Source organism: Equus asinus, chromosome 4, assembly GCF_041296235.1.
Source record: "Equus asinus isolate D_3611 breed Donkey chromosome 4, EquAss-T2T_v2, whole genome shotgun sequence".
NCBI lineage: Eukaryota > Metazoa > Chordata > Mammalia > Perissodactyla > Equidae > Equus > Equus asinus.
The window spans coordinates 125386197-125398940 of record NC_091793.1 but is presented as its reverse complement, the minus strand read 5'-3'; positions in this window follow the sequence as shown (position 1 = coordinate 125398940).

Here is a 12744-nt window from a genome sequence, read left to right as displayed (position 1 = left end):
TATTATTTTCCAAATAGGCTTGATTGATATCAAAATGATTGGCAAATACTCTGCATTAAGAGGAATGCACATACATGATCATAGTTTTTTTAAATTTTATCTTATTTTGTCTTATCACAGCCCTTTTATTTCAAACATCTTTCATATGAAATGTAAATCTGTTTGCTCTTTGTGAACAATCACCTAAAGTTATCTCTCAATGCTTTTCTCTCCAAAGGCTTTTTCTCAGCCTTACTTTCACCACACCCATGTCTGGTCTCAACCAAAAGGAATTCACATTTTTCAACAAAGGGATTGGGAGTGGGAGCATTCTGTCAATTGGAACATATCTTTAGGGAAGTCCTGATTTGGGGTAGTGTTTTTCACTGACAAGCATAGTGCAAGTTGATAGAGTATTATGCATCATTGAAGTGGCTCTCAATATGTAGTTTATGGATGTAAAACAGTACTGGAAAAGATTTGTTTAGTTTATGGCTCTTTTATTGTTTGAAAAGCACAACCGTAGAAGGAGGAAAGCAATATTGCATAATCCAAGCATTTTTCTCTTTAAGAGCGATAATTATAAATTTAAAGGTTTGCGCAATTTGGCTTTAACCTATGTTACTTTGGTTGTCTATATTCCATAAACAACTTCTTTTCTTTCGCTTCAGAATATGGATAAATGTGGAAGAAGGAAGACTAAAGGAATGAATGTTTCATAATATAAGTCAATAGTTTAAAAAAAAAATTCTATTTATTACATAGTCAGGATAGCCACCCTTGATCTTTATCAGCATTATGACAATAAATAATGTCTAATAATTAGTATAGTTAATGACTCTAAATTGCAATTGAATAGTAACATAATTCAGTTTTCTTCCCTGTGAACTCTGTATACAACAAACCATTATCTGTGGCTTGAGCAAAGTCCTTGACCACATTTTGCCTCAATCTGTTCATCTGTAAAATGGGGATAACAATTGTACCTGACTCAGCGTTTTGTTTTGTTTTGGTAAGCCTTAAACATAAAGAACTAGAATAGTACCTGGAACATACTGTTACTTAAATGTTACATTATTATTATTATTATTATTATTAATAGTAGTAGTAGTCACTAGTTCTAATGAACATTGATTCCTTGGACACTGTTATTTTCACTTTGATTTACTAATGATCTAACAATTAAGTTGAGCTCCCTATACTTGGGATACACACCGTAGTGAGGATACAAGTGGGCACCTCAGTTCCTTGTTTGATCTTTTGTTGTTCATAGAGGAATATCTGATGTTTATTAGTCAATTTTAGACAATGAGACGTGAGGAATCTTCTACATAAGAGGATTTCAGTCTATGGGCTTGAGCATTTTATATGAATGCTATAGAAAGAGTTGTGTGGTACCTAAGATTTTATCCTTTTGGCGTATAAGGAATTTCTTGCTCAACTAAAGTTGCATACTTCCATGATCTATTTATAATTGCATCGTTGAGCCTGACCATCTTCTTCCACAGTAACCAAGAGAGGTGACTCAATCTCTACTTTATTGAATACTTCTTGGCACAGGTAAGTCACTTGTATACGTCCTGAACAGATGCAATGAGACTGCAAAAGACTGGATAAGTTGACTCACGATTCTGAGGGCCTCCTTTGCCTATGGCCACATTCCTATTTATAGCTTGCCATGATATATTAAGGTAAGGATTATGCTGGAATTATGAGAACCTATTTTGGAGACAGAAGTACCTGAGATGAGGAAAATCTGAGGCTTGGGCACTTTGTTGCTTGTTTGTGGTTTTGGAAATTTAGGGCCCATTTATAGGAGCCAAAGCTTGGAAAATGCTCAGTATAGACTCAAAAACTTTTTTGTAACTTGCTTTTCTACTTCCAACTTTTACTAGGAGTCTTACTTCCAGTTAAGATGTTGGAAGCTGCAAGACCATTACTCTCACCCTTTCAACCAAAATGTTGGAAAAACTACATAATCATAGATTTTTTTAAAAAACTATCAAGGAGCAGAGAACCCAAAGCAACCTAAATGACCTAAAATCCAGAAAGTAACAAGCCCCTCATAAGAAAGAAGAGAGATCCATTAAAACTGACACAGAGGGAGAAGGAGGAGCCATCCACAGATGGGAATAAGGGGATACCAGCCTGACTTGACATTTCTAATGGCTGTATGTGGGCTGGCACGACAGGTTAAATTCCACCAGAGCCTGAGACATGGAACAAAACTGCACTACTGCCAGCTCTGTCCCTCTGATCTTTACTGAGTGCTGAAAATAGGGATGGAAAAAGAAAGTTGAGGGAAACTCCCAGAAATGACAGTCTTTCAGCTAAGGAACATTGGAGGAGGGATGGCATCGCTGAGAGAACCACCCTTTCTCCCTGGCACTCTAAGCTTAACTCAGAAGTCTTGTGGTGGAGTGAAAGAACAGAGTGAACTCCTCCAAGACAGTCTCTGTCTTCACATGGTGTAGAGAGCTCTCAGCTGATTTCCAAAGACCAAGGGCAGGGCGGAAGAGAGAAAAGAGATTTCCCCAGGCCGAGGGCAGAACTGGAGAGCAAAGAGAATTTCTCGGCACCAGAAAAATTTGGCTGTAGGCTGTAAAGCAAGGAGAGATCTCTCACAGTTTAGAAAACAAGCTGTCCAGACATGATGAACAAGCAGTTTTGGAAGCTCATCGTGCTTACACTGAAGACCCTGGTGAAGACACAGCCTCTATAGTGCCATCAAAACAATTGAATCCAGTAGTGAACTGAATTAAACTAAAGCTTTAACAAACTCAGACCCAGCTCAACAAATAGCATATTGACTCAACTTTCACTCCAGAGGGAGGCCTGGCAAGAAGGGGCATGCTCCTTTATGGAGATAACGATACTTTGCTTTAGTCTCTACTGTATTTTTAACAGTTTTATTGAGATTTAATTCATATATTGTGCAAATCACCCATTAAAAGCATACAGTGGTTTGAGATAATCACTGATATGTACAACCTTCACCACAGTCTATTTCAGAACATTTTCATCACCTTGAAAAGAAACTCGATACTGTAGCTATTACCTCTGCCCCCCATATGCCCTCCCAGCACTAGGCAACCACTAATCTACTTTCTGTCTCTGCTATAGATATTTCATATGAATGGAACCATACAGTACGTCTTTTGTGACTGTCTTCTTCTACTTAGCATGTTTTCAAGGTTCATTCCTACTGTAGCTGCATTGGTACTTCATTCCTTTTTATGGAACAATGATTCTCCATTGTATTGATATACCACATTTTTTTTAATCCATTTATCAGCTGATGAACATTTGAATTGTTTGGCTATTGTGAATAATGCCATTATTATGAACATTCATGTCTTTGTTTGGATATATTTTCATTACTCTTAGTTATATATCTACTAGAGGAATTTCTGTGTCACATGGTAACTCTATGTTTAATAGTTTAAGGAACTGCCAAATTATTTTTCAAAGTGTCTGTACCATTGTACAATTCTACTAGCAGTGTATAAGAGTATAATTTCTCGACATCCTTGCCAACACTTACTGTTATCTGACTTTTTGATTCTAGCCATACTCATGGATATGAAGAGATATCTATTGTGATTTTGATTTGCCTTTCCATGCAATAATCAAACATCTTTTCATACATTTATTGGTCATTTATCTTTCTTGGAGAAATATCTATTGAATTCTTTTGCCCATTTTTAAAATCAAGTTATTAATCTTTTTATTACTGAGTTGTAAGATTATTTATATATTTTGGCTACAAGTTCCTTATCAAATATATGATTTTAAAATATTTTCTCCCAATCTATGGATTGTCTTTTTACTTTCTGGTTAATGTCCTTTGAAGCACAAAAATTTTTAATTTTGATCAAGTTCAATTTATCTATTTTTTCTTTTATTGCTTTTACTTTTGATGTCATTTTTAAAGAAATCTTTGCCAAATACAAGATCATGAAGATTTATCCTTCTGTTCTTTTCTAAGAGTTTAACAGTTTTAGCTCTTACATTTAGGCCTTTGATTCATTTTGAGTTAATTTTTATATGGTATGAGATAAGGGTCAAACTTCATTCTTTTGAATATGGGTATCCAGTTGTCTTGGCTCTGACTGTTGATTATTTCTTTCCTCATTAGTTGGTCTTGGCAACGTCATCAAAATTACTTGGCCATAGACATATGGGTTTATTTCTGGACTCTCAATTCTGTTCCATTGATCTATATGTCTATCCTTGTACTAGTACCACAGTCTTGATTAGTGTTGTTTTGTAGTGTGTTTTGCAACCAGAAAGTGTGAGTTTTCCTACTTTGTCCTTCTTTTTCAAGATAGATTTGACTATTCTAGGTCCCTTGTAATTCTATATAAATTTTAGAATTAGCTTGTCAATTTTTACAAAAAATTAATCTGGGAATCTCATAGCGATTGCACTGAATCTGTAGATCAGTTTGGGGAGTCTTGCCACCCTGACAAGGTTGTCTTCCAATCCATGAACAAGAAATGTTTTTTCTAGTAACTTAGGTCTTCCTTAAGGTTTTTCAGCAATGCAATATTCAGAGTATATGCTTTGCACTTCTTTTAGAAAGTTTGTTCCTAAGTTTTTTCTTGTTTTTGGTGCTATTGTAAATGGAATTATTTTATTAACTTCATTTTCAGATTGTACATTGCAAGTGTATACAAATGCAGTTAATTTTTGTATATTTATCTTGTATCCTCTAACCTTGCTGAACTGGTTTATTAGTTCTAATTGCTTTTTAGCTGATTCCTTAGGGTATTTTATATATAAGATCATGTCATCTGCAAATAAAGACAGTTTTACTTTTTCCTTTCCAATGTGATGCATTTTATTTCTTTCTCTTGCCTATTTGCTCTGGCTGGAATCCCTAGTAGAGTGTTTAATAGGATTGGTAAGAATGGAAATCCTTGTCTTGTTCCTGATCTTACGGTGAAAGTAGTTAGTCTTTCAACATTAGGTGTGATGTTATCTGTGGGTTTTTTGTAGATGCCTTTTATCAGGTTGAAGAAGTCCCACTTCTGTTCTTAAGTTGTTGAGTGGTTTTATCACAAAAGGGTATTCCGTTTTATCAAATACTTTTTCTGTGTCTATTGAAATGGTCATGTGATTTTTATTTTTTATTCTACAAATATAATGTATTATGTTATTTGATTTTTGACTGTTAAACTAATCTTGCATCCCTGGGATAAATTCCTTTTCATCATGATGTATAATTCTTTTTATATATTGATGGATTCAGTTTGATAGTATTTTGTTAAAGATCTTTTTTCATCAATATTAATAAGAGATATTGTTCAGCAGTTTCTTTTGACATGTGATGTCTTTGTCTGGTTGTGGTGTCAGGGTAATACTGGCCTTATTAAGTGAGTTGGGAAGTGTTCCCTCCTCTTCTATTTTCTAGTTTATTCTTAAATGAAATGTCTAGTACACAATACAAAAATATCACAAGACACATGAAAATGGAGGAAAATATGACCAATAATCAAGAAAGAAAAGAGTTAAGCAAGAAAATAATTAAGAAATGTAACAAACATTGCCCAGATGTTAGAATTATCAGTCAGTGACTTTAAGATAACAAGGAACTTATAAATAAAGATTAGGGAGACCATTTTTAGGGATTGGAAGAGAGATTTTGTGGTATTTGTCATGAATCTTAGGAAGATTATTTTTTATTTTTTGGAAAGTCACTTTATATATTTTCTGTATAATATGTTAGTCCAAAGCTTATATTAGATTGTCTGACATTTTTTTAAGTCAAATTTTAGGTCTCTAAAACTTCATTACCTTACCTAACTCTCCTGCTGAAGTTTTTGTCAGAATGAGTTTGTTAAAACTTTAAGCACAGATGCAGTTAAATTCTGAGAATTATGCTCCGAAGTATCCTTGGAAATCAAATGGAACCAATTTAACCAAGACTAGATCTCTCACTATACTTCACTGTTGCCTGGCCAAGTACTAATTACTCTTGTTAACATAAGTTAGGGAAAAAAGCTTTTAGTAGGTGTATAGAGGAACTCTATTGAACTCATAGTTAGGAAAGGTAGCTGCCCCCAAATCAGTGTTATTACCCATCTCTGTTATAATAACAAAATGAAGAAATGAAGTAGTAATTGGCAATACATTTTCCTGGAACCAGGTAACCTTATGCACACAGGAAAAGTCACTGAAAGTCATGTATTTGGTGCCAGATCATTTTTATCTTCAATATATGGTACAAGCTTAGCCTGTTTAGTACAGTTTGGAGCCATATGAAGAACAAATAAATCAATTAATGTGGGATTAGGACGATCAGAACAGGTAAGAAAAAGAGCATCCAGGGCTAGATGTTGGGCTATATAATATGGAGAATAAACAGGTATAGAAGGACCTCCATCCCAGGGAAGGAAAGTGGGGAAACAAAGATGATGCCTGCAATAAAGAGTCCGAATACTAAACTAGCAAATCTGGACAACATGAGATCAGAATCCAGAAAAGGCATTTTCTTTCCTAGAAAAATAGCAAAAGTAGAGCAAGTGTAACTTGTTTATGATCCAGCACCAAGAGTATGCCTACTTGTATTCTTTCTGCCCTGGGTCAGGATGGTAGCTGACTGAATGAGCTTGGACCAAACAGTGAGGACAAAAGTGGCTAGATCACTACTGGTGAATGAAGGGACAATAGTAGGAGACAGTATCATTAGTTTTACATGTATTTGGAGGCTCCAACATCTTACAAAGTCTTTTCAGGGATCATCTACCTCTAGTGTACTTTGGAAAAGCATCTTATACAATAGTCACTCTAATTCAGCTCCATGCTATATCTCCCAGTCTATGTCTCTCTGTGCCCCACCTTCAGCTTCTCCTTTCTTTGCTGATACAACCAGGATGTCCCCTAAACCATCAACTCAAAGGTGCTTGTTAAATTTAGTGATGCTTTGGGCGTAAATGAAAGGACTGTGTTGCAAAACAATCTAGGAGTTCCCTGAAACTTGAATGGCTCTGAGTACTTAGACTAAGCAGTTTACTTCCTGTGACCTCATTGACTTCATCGGGAAATGAGGCTAGATTCAGTGTGCCAAAGTTTCTTTCTATCACTAAAATTCCATGTGAATGTTTACTATATATTCACCTCCCTTTAGCAAGTGCAAGGAAATTACAATTGAAATTCCTAACATATTCCCAGGCTTGAGAGATACAACTTTTAAAAGAATTATACCTGCAGAAGCAAGATTTTTTAAAAATGCTAACTTCATCCTGACGTTTGTAAACTTAGTCTGAGTAATCAAGGAGTTGACAGGTTTAAAGAGAAAAATATCAGACAACTAAACTATGCATTAAATATTTCTCCATCATCCAAAGTCACAGCCTATAAATCAGAGTTCTCTGACTATGAGAAAAATATTGACCCCATAAAAATGCCACAAATATTTCCTTTCATTTAGAAGTACAGAAAAAGCAATGCTCAAAGTTATGAAATATTTAGTAACTGACTGAAAGCCCATATAATTTTTTCCCCCATACATCTTCATATGGCCCATTAACTCAAAGAGAGAATTGTGCTCTCAATTAAAACAAAAAAGCATAACAAAATTTCTGTTAAATGCGAGGTCTACTAAGTCTGTTCCTTTTTCATAGAATCTTTTTCACTACTTCCAGACATGCATTTTTCTATTTTCTTTTCTTTTTTTTTTTAAAGGTTGACCCTGAGCTAACATCTGTTGCGAATCTTTCTCATTTTTTTTTACTTCTTCCCAAAGGCACCCAGTACATAGCTGTGTGTTCTAGTTGTAGGTCCTTCTACCTCTGCTATGTGGGATGCTGCCCCAGCACGGCTTGATGAGTCATGTTAAGTCTGCGCCCAGGATCCGAACCAGCGAAACCCTGGGCTGCCAAAGCAGAGCACACAAACTTAACCACTCAGCCACTGGGCCAGCGCACATTTTTCCATTTTCTATCCTCAAATGCCTACAGTGGTCAGAAAGGCAACACAGATGAGTTCAGCAGGCTCGGTGCAGACTGTAGTGAAACAGTAGACACACACCCTGATAAATATGGTAGAGACTACTCACCTCCAACCAGTTGTCATGTAGTAGAAATTGGCTAATTGTTCACAAGTCATTTTCTTTTCCTCCTGAGCACACAGCTAAAACATATTTCCCAGCCTTCATTGCCAAGGGAGGCATGTGATTGACTTCTGGCTCATGAAACATGAGTGAGATTGACAAACACCATATCTAGGCCTGGACCATAAAACATACCCATGCATAATTCTCTATTCTCTTTCTTCTTTCTCCTGCTGAATAGAAAGATCTCCAAAGACCTAGAAGAGGATGTAATCACAAAATAAAATGAGCTTGTGTCTTTGATATATCGTTTGGTAGAGGGCCATCCAGAAAAGGTGCCAGATCAGGAGAACTTTGTTGAACCATTGCTTTGGGAAGAAGTAAATATTTATTGTTGTAAGCTACTGAAAATTTGCCGTAGTTTATTACAGAATTCAGGCTAGCATGATTAATTTATATTCTCATGCTGAAAACAAGCTCAGAGTTTCCATCTCAGCGTTTTAAGACAAACCAGAAATCTGAAGTATAATGTAAAGTCTCCCAGTTATTAAATATTGACAAATAATTCAAACATTTTAAAAACACTTACTCGGCCTAAACAAACATATTGTAAACTAGATCTGATCTTCAAGCTGCATGTTTAGGCCTGTTTTAGTCATGCAGGATCACTCACCATTTCCTGAACATTTCCTATGAGTTCCTGACTCATACATACATTCATATTGTTTCCTCAGTCTGGAATGTCTTTCCTCATTTTTTTCTTCAGGGAAGACATCCCTGATCCTTCAGTCAGCATGAATAGTTAAGGCTTTACTTGGTATATAAATTAAAGAGCGTCATATAGATAATAAACATGAAATAACTGAAGATCAAGTTCTCAGCAAAAAAACAAAAAAACACATCTTGGGGAATGTGTGAACAGTAGAGACAGAGAGGGAGGTTGATAACAGAAGTGACGAAATAATTGCAGAGTAAATAAAATTTGAAAATAAGGTCTAGCCTTCCGGATTAAAATCAGTCCCTCTCTCTCCATATTTTTTTCACTTAAATTAAAGTCAGACAGATATATTAAACCTTTTACTTTAAGACCATTTTTCAGGGGTAATCCATTATTCAAAGATATTTCACAGTCCGGATTTATCATCATTTTGCAGAGAAAGTGGTAGAACAGTTTTGCATTAGAGGAAGGTAACAGCTTCCAGAGTTCTTATGTATGATGGATTTGTGCCAAAGAAATTAGGGAGAGAAAATTTAAAGCAATAGAAGTTTAGGTAATTCAACTGTGGTTAATAAAGAAGATATATCAGCACTCATTCATGATAAAAATTCTCAGAAAACTAGGAATAGATGGGAACTTTCTCAACTTGATAAAGAATATTTACAAAAAACCTACAGCTAACAACATACTTAATGGTGAGAACCTCAAAGCTTTCTCACCAAGATCACGTACAAAACAAGGATGTCCCCTCTCACCACTCCTTTTCAACACAATACTGGAAGTCCTTGTTAATGCAATAAGGCAAGAAAATAAAACAAAAGGTATATAGATTAGGAAGGAAGAAATAAAACTGTCTTTCTTCACAGATGACATGATTGTCTATGCAGAAAATCTGAAAGCATCACCAAAAATCTCCTAAAACTAATTTATGGCAAGCTTACAGGATACAAGGTTAATATGCAAAAATCAATTGCTTTCTTAGATACCAACAATGAAAGAGTGGAATTTGAAATTAAAGACACAATACCATTTACCTTAGCACCCCCAAAATGAAATAGGTATAAATCTAACAAAATATGTACAAGACCTTTATGAAGAAAACTACACAACTCTGATGAACAAAATCAAAGAACTAAATAAATGGAGAGAGATTCTGTGTTCATGGATAGAAACAATCGATGTTATCAAGATGTCAGTTATTCTCAACTTTATCCATAGATTCAATGCAATCCCAATCAAATGTCCAGCAAGTTATTCTAAAGTTTATGCAGAGAGGCAAAAACCTAGAATAGCCAACACGATATTGAAGAAGGATAAAATTGGAGAACTGAGGCTACCCAAGACTTACTGTAAAGCTACAGTAAACAAGACAGTGTAGTATTGGTGAAAGAATAGACAAATAGATCAATGGAACAGAATAAAGAGCCCAGAAATAGACCTCCATAAATATAGTCAAAAGATCTTTGACAAAGAAGGAAAGGCTTTACAATGGAGCAAAGATTCTCTTTTCAACAAATGGTGCTGGAACAGTTGAACATCTGCATGCAAAAAAAATGAATCTAGACACAAACATTATATCCTTCACAAAAATTAACTCAAAATGAATCACAGACCAGCATTTAAAACACAAAACTATAAAACTTTTAGAAGATAGCATAGCAGAAAACCTAAATGACCTGGGTATGTTGATGACTATTTAGATACAACACCAAAGGCAGGATCTATGAAAGAAATAGTTGATAAGCTAGACTTCATTAAAATTAAAAACTTCCTATCTGTGAAAGACAATGCCAAGAGAAGGAGATGTCAAGCCACAGACTTAGAAAAGTATTTACAAAAGACACATCTGAACAAGGGTTGTTATCCAGAATACACAAAAAACTCTTAAATCTCAACAGTAAGAAAACAAACAACCTGATTTAAAAAAAAATGAGCCAAAGACTTTATCAAACACCTCACCAAAGAAGATATGCCGATCGCAAAGGAGCATGTGAAAAGATGCTTCACATCCTATGTCATCAAGGAAAAGTAAATTAAAACAACGAGATACCGCTGCACACCCGTTAGAATGGCCAAAATCTGGAACACTTGACGACACTAAATGTTGGCAGGGATGTGGAGCAACAAAAACTCTCATTCCTGATGGGAATGCTAAATGATACAGCCATTCTGGAAGACAGTCTGGCAGTTTCTTACAAAACTAAACATACTCCTAGCATTTGATCCAACCCTCATTCTCCTTAGTATTTAACCAAACAAGCTGAAAACTTCTGTCAACACAAAAACTGTACACAGAGGTTTATAGCAGCTTTATTCATAATTGTCAAAATTTGGAAGCAACCAAAATGTCCTTCAGTAAGTGAATGGATGAATAAACTGTGGTACATCCAGAAAGTGGAATATTATTCACTGCTAAAAAGAAATGAGCTATGAAACCATGAAAAGACATGTAGGAACCTTAAATGCATATTACTAAGTGAAAGAAAGCAATATGAAAAGGCTACATACTGTATGATTCCAACTATATGACATTCTGGAGAAGGCAGAGCTATGGAGATAGTAAAAAGATCAGTGTTTGCCAGGGGTCAGGGTAGGGAAAGGGGTAAGTAGATGGAGCACAGAGGATTTTCGGGGCAGTGAAAATACTCTGTATGATACTATAATGATAGAAACATGTCATTACACATTTGTCAAAACCCATAGAATGTACAACACCAAAAATGAACCCTAAGGTAAACAACAGGCTTTGGATGATTACAGCGTATCACTGCAGGTTTATCAATTGTGACAAGTGTACCCCTGTGGTGGGGAATGTTGATGAGGAGGCCATGTGTGTATGGGGACAGGGAATATAAGGAAAATCTCTGTATCTTCCTCTCAATGTTGCTGTGAACCTAAAACTGCTCTAAAAAAATAAGGCCTTTTTTAAAAAGCAGGTACATTTTGCACAGTAAAGACTAAGTTTTGAGCAATTTAGCCTATCAAGATAGTTAATATGTTAGCCTCAACCCGAGGATTCCACAAGTATGTGTGCAAACCAACATGAAATGCAGAAGTAGGGCAGAAGGTGACAAACAGTGAAGGTGACAAAAAAGAAAGGAAGCAGATAGAACAAGATAATCATGAATATCTTTGTTTTTTTTTGATTAAGGGTTTTTACCAATGCTGTACTGAAAGAGGATTGGTGGTTCAAGATAGAGCCACACTCTCATTCTTATTTGTTTTACGTAAATATAAACCATTTACTCACACAAGTGATTGCTTGCGAAAATAGTCACCAACAGTTGCTCCCATTCCTAAATGTGATTTCTTTCTTCAAGATGGGAAATCTGTGCCAGCCCTGGTTCCCTAGTAGTTAAGTTCAGCATGCTCCACTTCGGTGGCCAGGATTCGGTTCCTGGTGCAGACTGACACCACTTGTCTGTTAGTGGTCATGCTGTGGCAGCGGCTCACATACAAAAAGAAAAAAGGAGGAAGATTGGCAATGGATGTTAGCTCAGAGTGAATCTTCCCCAGCAAAAAAAAAAAAAAAAAAAGATGTGAAACCTGTATCCCTTCCTTGAATCTCCATAGCTTTATGACTTGTGTTGATCAATACAATGCAGTGGAAGTAACCCTTTGTCAGTCCTAGGCCTAGGACTTAGTAGACCTAGCAGCTCCTACTTTCACTCTTCTGGAAGTCCCGGAAGTTTCCCAGCTACATGAAAAGAAGCCCAGGCTATTCATATGGAGGAAAATCGAAGAGCTAGACAGACATATGAATGATCCGAGACACCACCACTGGAATAGAAACGCCCAGCCATCCCAGCCAGGCCCCAGCCATTCTAGCCACTCCAGCTGAGGCACTAGACACATGAATGAGGCCATCTTAGAACTTTCAGCCCCAGCCAATTTCCCCTCCACCACCATACCACCACATGGAGCCCAGAACAGCCATACTCACTGAACTGTGACCAATTTCTATTATCATAAACCGATGAATAGTCATTGC